Source organism: Lampris incognitus, chromosome 13 (genome assembly GCF_029633865.1).
Source record: "Lampris incognitus isolate fLamInc1 chromosome 13, fLamInc1.hap2, whole genome shotgun sequence".
In the NCBI taxonomy this organism is placed as follows: Eukaryota; Metazoa; Chordata; class Actinopteri; order Lampriformes; family Lampridae; genus Lampris; species Lampris incognitus.
This window is the reverse complement of record NC_079223.1, coordinates 15,257,541-15,270,950: the sequence shown is the minus strand read 5'-3', so window position 1 is coordinate 15,270,950 and position 13,410 is coordinate 15,257,541.

The following is a 13,410-nucleotide window of genomic DNA, read 5'->3' as shown; positions in this document are numbered from 1 at the left end:
CCTTTAAATTTTAATTGCAGTGAAACTGTCACTGTCCATTTCTTCATTACATTGTGCATCATTAACATCAGAGTAAAATTTAAAAAATTTAAAAAAAAAGCATTTTCAGTGTCATATCTGACCCACTTTTTTATTTCATTGCATTAATAATTTCTATTTAAATCAAATTTGGTGGCTCCAAGACTTTTTTTGGGGGGGGGGGGTTCCCCCTTTTTCACCCCAGTTGTATCCGGCCAATTATCCCACTCTTCTGAGCTGTCTCGGTCGCCACCTCTCTGCCGATCCAGGGATGGCTGCAGACTACATGCTTCCTCTGATACATGTGGAGTCACCAGCCACGTCTTTTCACTCGACTGCTATGTCTGCACACTGGGTCATCAGTGCTGCATTTGGGTTAGCACTGTTCTATTGTGCTGCAATCGGTACGGTAAGTGATGCCTTTATGGTTGTTCTTGAATTGATTGGTTGAGTCTGCTGTAAGGGGTTTTTGAAATGGAGAGTAAAACGAACGTTGCATTGATGCTGATACTGAGTCATAGTGTGATCCTTAAAACATAATATTGGCAATGAAGATGGCTGATATTTCTCTTCCACCACCTGCCCCCTTTCTGGCATTGCCTGGCGTGCCTCCAATACCCTGGATTCGCTGGTTACAGTACTTCGAAACTCACCTCATAGCCTCGAGGTTGAGTGAAGTGAGCGCGGCTCGGAAGAAGGCTCTGTTACTGCTTGGGAGCTGAGGGTCAGCGTGTGCTCGGGGCCGCTAGGGACCATCACTGACTATGACACAGGCTTCTGAACACCCATTTCGCTGCTCCACATAGTGCCCTCCTTCGGCGGTTTTTATTCTGTCAGCGACACCAACTGCCCGGTGAGTCTGTGCAGCAGTGTGTAGCTAATTTACGAGGGCTGGCTAGCTTGTGCAAGTTTGGCGTGCTGCAGGACGAGATGGTCCACGACCAGCTGATTGGACACACCAACAGCGCGAAAGTGCGTGAGACACTTTTACTTGAATCAGATGATCTATCGCCGTCTAGAGCAATTACCATTGCATTGCAAGTGGAGAGAGCAGCTGAGTGTGCAGCTATGCTAACTGCACAGCAAGTGGCCACCCCCAGTCAAGTTGCCTCCTCAGATTGCTCTCTTTACTCGAGGCTCCCCCCCCGGGACGCTTCCCAGCCAGAGCGAAGCAGACCGGACTCCTCAGATGTCATGTACTGGGGCAATGACAGCGTTCTCGGCCCCGTCCACAACAGCCCTGCGGTAACTGTGGATCTCGGTCTCACGCCTCAAGTGCCCGGAACTGTCCAGCCCGTGGCCAGACATGCCGCAGCTGCGGTAAGCAAAATCATTTTGCCAACGTCTGTCGTTCCTCCCCAACTGGGTCAGAGAGCCACGCCTCCCAGTATGCACTCACCATTATTCACAATGTGACCCCTGGGCCAGTGCCATTCAAATTATGCACAGTCAACCTCAATGATGTGTGCATTCCTCTGCTGTTGGACACCGGCACCAGCGTGTCTCTTCTTAATGTTGATACTTACAGACAATTTTTCAGTTCACTACTGCTGTTCACACCCTCAGCTGCCCTCTGCAGCTATGGTGACTCCAGAATTGATCTGGTCGGCTCTCTCCGAGTGACTGTCCACTATGGAACCAAGTTTGTGCCCAGTGTTGTCTTTCATGTTGCCCACTGTGGGGCCAACCTGATGGGCCTGGACCTGTTCTCTGCTCTGGGGTTCTCCCTCTTGGACACGGGAGGGGGGGGGGTCAGTAATCCTGACTGTCGCCACACCATGGTAGCAAAAATGGCCATCACTGTTTGAGGGTCTGGGCTGCCTCTCTGCCTTCGCCCATCAACCTCTGCTTGATCCTTCTGTGAAACCCATTATCCAGCCACTGCACCGCATCGCGCTGGCTCGCCATAATCGGGTCTAGGCCGAGCTGCAACAACTGCTGGAAGCTGGCATCACTGAGCCAGTGGATGCTTCACCCTGGATCTCAAACCTCGTGGTGGCTAAGAAGAAGTCGGGGGCCCTGCATGTCTGTGTCACTCTACGTGCAGTGAATAAGGTGGTGATCCTTGACAAGTATCCCCTACCCACCTCAGAAGAGTTCACAGCTCAGTTCTATGGCTCTACAGTGTTCTCCAAGCTAGACCTCAGACAGGGATACTTACAGGTGCCTCTCCACTCCGGTAGCAGAACCCTCACAGCCTTCGTGACACATGCAGGAGTGTTTCACTACATTCAGATGCAGTTTGGCCTCAGCTCTGCCCCTAGCTGCTTCCAGAAAGTTATGGTCTCTGTGCTGGCTGGCAAACCAGGCATGGCCATATATCTGAACGATATAGTCATACACGGGGCCACCACTGAAATCCACGACAAGTGACTCAACAGGGTCTTCACAGTCCTAGCCAAGAACAAGCTAACTCTCAATGCTGAAAAATGTGTCCTCTCTGTGCCGGCCATTGAGTTTGTGGGGACTGTCAGCATGCCCTTAACCAGACCGAGCAGCGGTACTCTGTGGGTGAGCGTGAGGCATTAGCGTGCATCTGGGCCTGTGAAAGGCGGCACATGTACCTCTATGGCCGCTCCTTTACCTTCAGGACGGATCACCAGGCACTGACAGTGCTGTTGTCCACATCTGGAACAGGCCACAGACCCCTGAGACTACACCGCTGGTCTGACCACCTCCGCCAGCACAACTTAAGCCTGCAATTCACCCAAAGCAGAGATAATGTTGTGGCCGACCTGCTCTCTCGCTCCATCTCCGCCCCAGCCCTACAAACAGGCACTGACTGTGTGGAACAGGACATTATTCAAATTACACACACCCCTCCAGGCCACTGTCTCTCTGCAAGAGCTGAAGGAAGCCTCCGAACAGGACCTTGTCCTCTCTCAGCTCTGCACCTACTTCCAGAATGGCTGGCCTCACAAGGTCCCAGAGGAGCTGGCTGCGTTCTCCCTAGTCAAACAGGAGCTCTCCTGCTGGAACGACACCTGTGTGGCACGCGAGCTTTGCACAGTGGTCCCAGGTGCTCAGCATGCGCGTGTATTGACCATGGTACATGAGGGCCACCTGGACATTGTGAAGCTAAAACAGCACTGCTGAGACCTGATATGGTGGCCAGGGATAGACAGAGACATTGAGGCCCTGGTGAAGGACTGCTCTGCCTGCCTCTTGAGTGGCAAGACTGGCCGCCAGGCTCCCCCACCACTGCAACCTCTTGCCTGGCCCTCTCAGCCCTGGGAACACCTGCAGCTGGACATCTACAGAAGAGATCCATGGGATTCCCCACCACCAACGCTTCTTGGTGGTTGCCTACGACCTACACTCAAAATAGCCTGAGTTCACCACTACTGGCTCTGTGACCTCTCAGGTCATAATCAACTTTCTGGACTCACTCTTCTCTCGTGGGGGCCTCCCAAAGACCATCACCACCGACAACAGTCCTCAACTGGTCTCTGCAGAGTTCACTGCTTACCTTGAAATCAAGGGCATCTGTCACATATGCACTGCGTATTATCACCCCCAGGCCAATGGCGGCGTTGAACGCTTTTACCAGTCACTGAAAAACAACCTCAGAGGACAAGTGGCCCAATGGTGCTCCTTCACACATGCCATCTGTCACACTCTGCGGCACTACAAGGCCACACAACACTCGACCACGGGCGTCTCCCCAGCCTCTCTCATGCTGGGCCGGGAGCTAAATATGCCCCTCGACAGGCCCCGCCCCTCTACACCCCAGGCACCTCCCTCTAGGGTCAGAGCCTCAGTCACCTGTCAGCAGGGGTGGATGAAGCAATGATTTGACCAGTCAAAACAAGCCAGGGTGCCAGACATCAACGCATCAGACTGGGTCAGGGTCCGTAGGCCCCTCCGGAACAATAAAATGCCCTCATACTGATCCTCTCATCTCCAAGTCACCCGTCAGCTGGGCCCAGCCACCTATCTCCTCAACGACGGCACTCGGTGGCACTCCAGCCGCCTCCGGAAGATGCCAGCTCCACCACACACAGCTGGTGACACACCCCACTCCAAGCCATTCCCTCAGCATGGCAGGACGCCCTGGAGCCTCAGGCAGCCCCTACACAGGCCCCAGACATTCCTGGGCCTCAGCTGCCCCTGCCTTCTGCCTCCTCACCTCGGCCCGCTCAGCCTCAGTCTCATGCCTCCCCGCGACCTGTTCGCACACGTTCACACCCTGGCCACCTAGAGGACTTTGTGTCAAATTTTCAAGTTTGAAACCCTGGCGGAGGGGGGGCGGCAAATGTTATGTCTGCACACTGGGTCATCAGTGCTGCATTTGGGTTAGCACTGTTCTATTGTGCTGCAATCGGTATGTGATGCCTTTATGGTTGTTCTTGAATTGATTGGTTGAGTCTGCTGTATGGGGTTTTTGAAATGGAGAGTAAAATGAATGTTGCATTGACGCTGATAGAGTCATGGTGTGATCCTTAAAACATAATACGACAGTGAGGAGTTTCGCCAGGGAGACATAGTGCGTGGGAGGATCACGCCACCCCCACCTGAACAGGAGACCTGACCAACCAAAGGAGGTGCTAGTGCAGCAACCACAACACACCCACATCCAGCTTCCCAGCCGCAGACACGGCCAATTGTGTCTGTAGGAATGCCCGACCAAGCCGCAGGCAACACGGCATTTGATCCGACGATCCCTGTGTTGGTAGGCAACGTAATAGGCCGCCACACTACCCAGTAGCACTTTTGTACTTAAAGGTGCAGTATTTATTAAGATGAAGGCTATTTAGTCAATCCACGTCTACGAGATCCATAGTAAAGCAATCCTTCACATTTTCACATTGGAGATGCAACGTCAGTCTCATTTCATAAACACAGCAAGGTTTTGTGGATCCTAAAAAAAAAAATATATAATGAGAAATTGTCACTATAATTATTTGGGGAGAAATAATGCTTGTATTTTTCATCTTTCAACAAACTCTGTAGTCACCTTATTTTTAAATAATTACACATTTCGGTGCTAGTCCTCCTTATGGCTCCTTTAACCCTGTCATACTGAACTGTCGGGGCAAACACTTTTTTTCCCCCATTACTCAGCCCGAGATGACCAAAATAAAGTGCATTGGGCCCTCGGGGCAACATGGAGCCGTAAAACTGATGCTGTAACTCACAAGCTGTTTTCGCTTAGCTAGCATCACTCCTCATTCTGCTAAGGTCCTCGAGTGCTGGCCATTACAGAGTGCTCTTCTCACATCCACGGCTTTCCCTCAGGATGTCATGATAAGGTATTGATAACTTAAAGCTCTAGTATCAGGTGGAATTTGTGAAACCCATTCATGGTCTAATGTGATATTGAGTCTCTTGGCACTTCCTGACGAAGTGCTGGGAGTTGATGACGGTAAACAGGAATGGAATAAATGGCGCACATACTGGCTCCGTATGTATTTCTCCTTTATTATTTCTATGTTATTTAGATGACATTTCAGCCCTCAGGCGCTCTACAAAATCAACAATCATAGTCGGACACAGGCACTGGTATGTTATGTAGGACACACACTAGTAACACATCTTTCAAATCAAATCGAATGTCTTTTTTTCAAACATGCAAAGTAAAAGAAAAAAATTACCAATCATAAATAAAACAAAATTTTAAAAAAAAACAAACAACAAATGATAAAAAATAAAACCAGAAGAATTCAACAAAAGAATTCTCAATAGAGAATCCAACAAATATTATATGTTTGAAAAAGGAGCAGGGGGAAGTTATTACTTGTAATTTCCTGCCCCCCTGTAATGCTCAATTAATGAACCTAAATAACAAACTTAGTTTTTCCACGAATCAGAGTATGTTATTCTTAGTATATATATCTCACAATGACACAATAAACAAATACAAACAATAAAAAACAAAAGCAAAAAAAACAACAACAATGACTTCCAAAAACCAATAACAGCATCCACCATGGTGGATGCTGTTACTGTTGTCCATCCACAGCCACATGTGATGGTGATTAGACTATCATGTTCCACCATTAGGGTGAGAAAAACAATCAAGAGGCCTTCAGTGAATCAAAACTCTTAACAAACATTGACAGGAACTACAGCCAATCAAATCACTTCAAACAAAGGGACAAGAGCCATTATGTCTCATACCACATATAGACATTTACATTCTACGTTACTTTTTTTTTTGGTTAATGTTACGGCCCTAGTACTGCATGTCTGTAATCTTCCCTCTCCAGGTAATGCCCTGCCTCCTGTGGAACTGCTGATTGAGCCCAGGTGACCCCAATTCCTCATCAGCTGGGTATATACCTTGGAGAAGAACACCCAACAGTACCAGTGGGCCATTGTTGGCAGCCAGCGTGAGAGAGACGGCCAGTGGGCCATTGTTGTCAACCAGAGAGCGAGCAAGCTCGTGTCAAGACTGTACTCCTTGAGAAGGAGGGTGAAACCTGTGTTGGGTGTTCTTGTTTCTTTCTTTTCTGATCTGAGTTTGTTTCATTAAAGCCTGGTTAGTTAAGATCCAGCATCTTTAGTTGCCTTTTTATTCTATATTTTGACTGAAGGTTAATATCTGTAAATAAATCTATTTGTTTTTACACTTGGTTCTGTCTCCCACCTTTCTTATTCCCCCGGGACACTTTTATTTTCTTTTTTACTTCCCCTCATCCCCTGGACCTTTAACGGGGAACGTAACAGTTAATTATATTCAAAAATGTGAAGAACCCATTTATTTTAAATGGATTTCTAATAGATATACAAAAAACTGTTAAACATCAGAGATAGTAGATGAAAATCATGAACAACGTAACCTAAATATCCAATGAAATAGAGGTACATGTCAGAAAACACTCCCGGCCTTAGTCTATACTCAATCCACGAGGTGACAGGGTTCTCAGATGGTGGCTCCAACAGTGTTCCCTCCTGGAAAGTAAAACACTGTGGTCATGAATAGAACTGGCTATGTTAATGAACGTCTAACACAATTTTCTGATAAGACTTTTTTTTTCTCACAATCAACTTCCAGGGGACCCAACTCATTCTTTTAAGAGTATTGTTCATGAAGCCCTTGCGACTCTATTACAGAATGTTGATATTTCTAGAAAAAAAATTACATTATTAAAAATACATAAAAGTCTTGAATATCCTCCAGCCCGACACATTTTTGCTAGTATTGGCTCTCTTACCTGTAGTTGTTCTACTTATGTAGATTCCTTTATCAGACCATTAGCTGAGAACCTTATATCCTTTACAAAGGGCACAGGACACAGTGAACTTTATAGAATCCATCAACCCTTTCTTAGACAAGGAGGAGTTTTATGTAGTGTTCTTTGGTGTAAATGCTATGTATACATCCATACCACGTGATGGAGGTATCGAGGTCCTAGAATACTTCTTTTTCAAAACACAATTCTATTGGAAGTCCCTCAAAGAACTGTCTTTTGGAGTTGGCCATGTTGATTTTAAAACACAACTACTGGATATTCCATACCTTTTATATTCAAAAATGTGGAATACCTATGGGTAGTTCCTTTTCACCCTCATTTTATATTATGTATATGGTCTTGTTTGAAGAGAAGTTTATTCAAGATAATTTCATTAATCCCCTTGGGGAAATTCATCCTCTGCATTTAACCCATCCTTGCCATATAGCTAGTAGCAGTGCAGCACCTTGGGACCAACTTCAGTTCTTTCCATTGCCTTGGTCAGGGGTACAGACAGGTGTATTAACACTAACATGCATGTATTTTGGATGGTTTGAGGAAACCGGAGAAAACCCACAGACACGGGGAGATCATGAAAACTCCACACAGAAAGGACCTGGGATGGCCTGGGGTTCGAACCCAGGACCTTCTTACTGTGAGGCAACAGTGCTAACCACTGGGCCACTATGCTTCCCCAAAATTTGGTCTAATCATGGCTTCAAGGAGAATACAGTTTTATGGAAAAGGCACTTGGATAATGTGTTTTGTTTGTTTAAAGGGTCCAAGACCCAGGTAGTCATTTTTTTTACAGACCTCAACTCATATTCTGAATTTCTGTCATTTACCCGTTTTCTAGATTTATGGATCATTGGAGAGAATAATTACTTGTAAGATCTGTTCAGAAGAACTACTGCTACAAATAGTTTACTAAGGGCAGACTCTGATCACCTCTTACCATTAAAAATAGTCTCCCTTTTAGTCAATTCTGCAGATTAAACTGGATTTGCCAGACTACGGATGATTTTGACAGGTCAATGAGTGAAATGAAAAACAACTTTCAACAAAGAGGATATGATAAATCTGTCCTAAATGACACTGCCACTAAAATAAAAGAAATACCTAGGTCTTATTGCTTAAAAAATAAACCTACAGCGAAATCAAATGACCATATAATGTTTACAACAGAGTATTCTAAGGGTTCAGAACAGATAAAGGAAATAACAAAATATTGGCATATATATAGGCGGTTGAGAGGAGTAAGCATGAGGAATGCTGAGTTTCAGCAACCTTTTGACTCAATCAATTGATCTAATCAATTATGATAAGACTTACGACAAAAGACTTGAAGGCAAGGAAGTATATATATTGAAATATACACTCACCGGCCACTTTATTAGGCACACCTGTCCAACTGCTCGTTAACGCAAATTTCTAATCAGCCAATCACATGGCAGCAACTCAATGCATTTAGGCATGTAGACATGGTCAAGACGATCTGCTGCAGTTCAAACCAAACATTAGAATGGGGAAGAAAGGTGATTTAAGTGACTTTGAACGTGGCATGGTTGTTGGTGCCAGACGGGCTGGTCTGAGTATTTCAGAAACTGCTGATCTACTGGGATTTTCACGCACAACCATCTCTAGGGTTTACAGAGAATGGCCCGAAAAAGAGAAAATATCCAGTGAGCAGCAGTTCTGTGGGCGAAAATGCCTTGTTGATGCCAGAGGTCAGAGGAGAATGGCCAGACTGGTTCGAGCTGATAGAAAGGCAACAGTAACTCAAATAACCACTCATTACAATCGAGGTATGCAGAAGAGCATCTCTGAACGCACAATACATCGAACCTTGAGGCAGATGGGCCACAGCAGCAGAAGACCACACCGGGTGCCACTCCTGTCAGCTAAGAACAGGAAACTGAGGCTACAATTCGCACAGGCTCACCAAAAGTGGACAATAGAAGATTGGAAAAACGTTGCCTGGTCTGATGAGTCTCGATTTCTGCTGCGACATTCGGATGGTAGGGTCAGAATTTGGCGTCAACAACATGAAAGCATGGATCCATCCTGCCTTGTATCAACGGTTCAGGCTGGTGGTGGTGGTGTAATGGTGTGGGGGATATTTTCTTGGCACACTTTGGGCCCCTTAGTACCAATTGAGCATCGTGTCAACGCCACAGCCTACCTGAGTATTGTTGCTGACCATGTCCATCCCTTTATGACCACAGTGTTCCCATCTTCTGATGGCTACTTCCAGCAGGATAACGCGCCATGTCATAAAGCTCGAATCATCTCAGACTGGTTTCTTGAACATGACAATGAGTTCGCTGTACTCAAATGGCCTCCATAGTCACCAGATCTCAATCCAATAGAGCACCTTTGGGATGTGGTGGACCGGGAGATTCGCATCATGGATGCGCAGCCGACAAATCTGCAGCAACTGCGTGATGCTATCATGTCAATATGGACCAAACTCTCTGAGGAATGTTTCCAGTACCTTGTTGAATCTATGCCACGAAGGATTAAGGCAGTTCTGAAGGCAAAAGGGGGTCCAACCCGGTACTAGCAAGGTGTACCTAATAAAGTGGCCAGTGAGTGTAAGTTGCTAATGGTGATGTGGGAAAAAAAATGAACGAACTGACAGATCAGTGGGACAATCCAGCTGACTCATCTGAGAACCTCGCGGGAACCTCATCATGGGCAATGAAAGTGCTAAAGATGAGGACCAGCATGGAATGTTAATACTCTATAATTTGAGAGGAGATAAACACTCCAACAGAAAAACTACAGCCTTTACTTAACTCCATGAAAGCCGACTTGAATGAACAAACAAAAAATTCATGGAGGTAGAGCAGGCCCTTTAAAGCATGGAGGGTCAGACAATGTCGCTGGATACTCCTAAGAGTTACTCCAAAAGGAGAACAAGGATTTGAGAGAAAAAGGCCAAATGTTTGAAGTCCCACAAAGGAAAGTTCAATATATGGGTATTTGGACTGAGCCGAGATGTTGAAAAGGGAAATCCCACCACTTTCATGGCAACTTTCTTCAAAGAGGTATTCAACAGGGAAAAAATCCTCTGATGTGAGCCTGAAGTGCAAATTGTACGGTCAGGTCAGTAACTGAATCAGGAGCCAGAGCGATGATAGTGAGAATGCAAGGATATTTGGCCTAGGAAGCTATTTTGAAAATAGCTAAGAAGGAGAGAGTGACGAAGTTTTGAGGAATGAAGTTGAGGATTTTCCCAGATCTGACAACAGAGACGGCCAAAAGAAGAGACCAATTCCAAGAAGTTAGAGCAAAATTACATGAAGCTGATGTTAAACATGGGATAATCCATCCAGCCACACTAATCACCCTCAACGGAGATACTAAATACTTCCAGGATCATAAGGCTTCGGAGACTTATTTCAGCAAGGTGATCAAATCCCCTCTACCAGGGTGATAAGGTTGATACTGGAAAAGGGACTTGCCTATATCAAGATGGAGACGATGTCAAGGAAAGAATGACTATTAACTAAAATGGAACTAGTACTAGGTAAACTGTGGATGGGTTTATTATTTAAATTGAATTTTGAATTAGCCTAATCGATTTGTTTTTTTAATGATATTATTTATTTTAACTTCGTTGCACATTTGATATATTTTCAGTGTTTCAATATGCATAGGCTAATCTCTGGGAGAGACCCAATGTCTAGATTAAAGTAGAAAGTTTTTTGTTTTGTTTTAGAAAGCGTTCATTTTTGAATAAGACATAGGTCTATAAATAGGATAGGTATAAATTATATAAATATTGTGTTGAAACTAGATATTAAAACAAATTAAATTATTTCAATATGTAGAACCTCAAGAATAATCCACTGTTTTGGTGTTCAGCTAAATTAGAATACTTTTTCATTTTATTTTTTCACAAATAATTGATTAAATGAATACTTGATTAGGAAAACATATAGAAATGGCAGAATCATTGATTAAAATGAAAGGAATTACAATAAGATGGTCAGTGTGGAGGTCAGGTTACTCGGGCTGGGAAACATGGATGTTTGGTGTGACAGGGCGAGTGAATGGGTTTGTATGTGTATGTCTTTAATTCACTTTTTTTTTTGAAGGGTGGGTTGGGCATTGGGAGTTGAGAGAGAGAGAGAGAGAGAGAGAGAGAGAGAGAGAGAGAGAGAGAGAGAGAGAGAGAGAGAGAGAGAGAGAGAGAGAGAGAGAGAGAGAGAGACGTCAGTAGAAAAATAAAAGTTGCAGTTGTTTTGCCGCCAAACTGAAATCTTCGTCTCCGCCTCCATTTGTCGCTGGCACGCAACACTACAATTGGTCTGTAAGTCTATGTTCGATTATTTTGTGTATAAATACAAGCTGTCTTAGTGAGAGTTCTGATTTCTATTGATTATTAGATGAAGAGCAAAGTTATTATTATAAGTTTATTCAACTACTTAAGAAGGGACTAACAATAGCCCACATAAACATTTGTAGCATAAGAAATAACTTAACTAAACTCACAGAATCAAAGACGGTTGAATCAGTTCATCTGGATACAATGTTTATTAGCAGATACGTTTCATCACTCATCTAAGTGACCTCTTCAGTTTAGACTGAAGATATCACTTAACACTGTAAATGAAGTCATTGGATTTCTTATATTTTGATTATGGTAGTGTCAGGAGCTTGTCTTGTCTCTGTGTGTGTTCTAGTCTTTGTCGTGTTTATTTTGCAATGTGAGGTGTTATGATGTAAGTTGTTATGTTTGCATTGGCACAACGTAAAGAGTTTTTTGTGGACCAATAGCTGCTGCAATGCTAATGGGGATCCCATTAAAAAAAAACTAAAAAACTCCAATCTGATTGTCAACTCAATGGAGTATTGAAAGAACGACCTCTTATGGTATATAAAAGGGGGGGGGCACCTGGTACACTCATATTTACCTCCTCCTAAATCCATACCAGCCCAAGCTACCTTAGCACCTATCCCTGAGGGCTACCACTACTGTGGTGGCTGTAGTCAGTGTAATTATATTTACCACTGTAACAGTTTTAAACATCCTCACACAGGTGACGATATCACTATAAAAGGGGTTATTTCATGTTTAACCAAGTCGTTCATATATGTTATCAATTGCCCTTGTGGTAAGTCATATGTTGGAAAGACAAGTAGAACATTGAAAACTCATATTGCTGAACACAGAAGCACTATTAGATACAAAAACATGAATGATCCAGTAAAATAACATTTTGTTGAATTTGATCATCTTATTTTGTCTCTAAGATACCGAGCTTTAGCGAAAGTTCAGTCAAGACTATCTTTTGCAGTGCATAGTTCTGTGGTTATATTTCTTATTCCTGCCATTTTCTCATGCGTGCTCACTCATATTCTCCTTTGCTGTCATTGTCTGGGGCTGTTAATTGAGTTATCAGCTGATCACGTCACCCTTTCTCATCTATCCAATAGCACGGTGACACACCTGCATGGTTAGCCTATCATCTTGCTGCTATCTTTTTTAAATATGTTTCTCTCTGCACCTCTAGGCATTCATGCTACTGTTGTATGTGCCCGTCCACCTCCCCATCACCACCTAGTCCTCACAGATCATAAGTTTCATCTCTTCATCAGCCTCACCAGCCTTATGGAGCAGCACGGTGACCCAGTGGTTAGCACTGTTGCCTCACAGCAAGAAGGTCCTGGGTTCAATTCCCAGGCCGCCCCAGGTCCTTTCTGTGTGGAGTCTGTATGTTCTCCCCATGTCTGTGTGGGTATGCTACGGATGCTCCCACCATAAAAGACATGCATATTAGGGTTAATGCCCCTGACCTAGGCATGGCAAGAAGAACTGGAATATCTATCAATCTATCATCTCAGCAGAAGTCATAAGCCACCACCAATGTCTGGACTCCATGGGGGATATACTATATTATGCTGCTTCTCAGGGCTGATGCCCCTCGATTAAAAAAAAACCCTCTTTGCTGAGTCTAAGCGCCTTAGACTTTCTTGACATGTATTCATTTCCGCTAAATAATCTGTTTTAGTTAATAATTGTATTTAATTGATTCACTATGGCTCTCTTGACTGAAATATTGGTAATGAGAAGGTATCACTCCCCTCAAGAGGAGATAACTTGGATGTTTTACTTTCCAGGAGGGAACACTATTGGATCCACCATCTGAGAACCCTGTAACCTCATGGCCTGAATATACGTAGACAACAGCCATGTTTCCATATCATA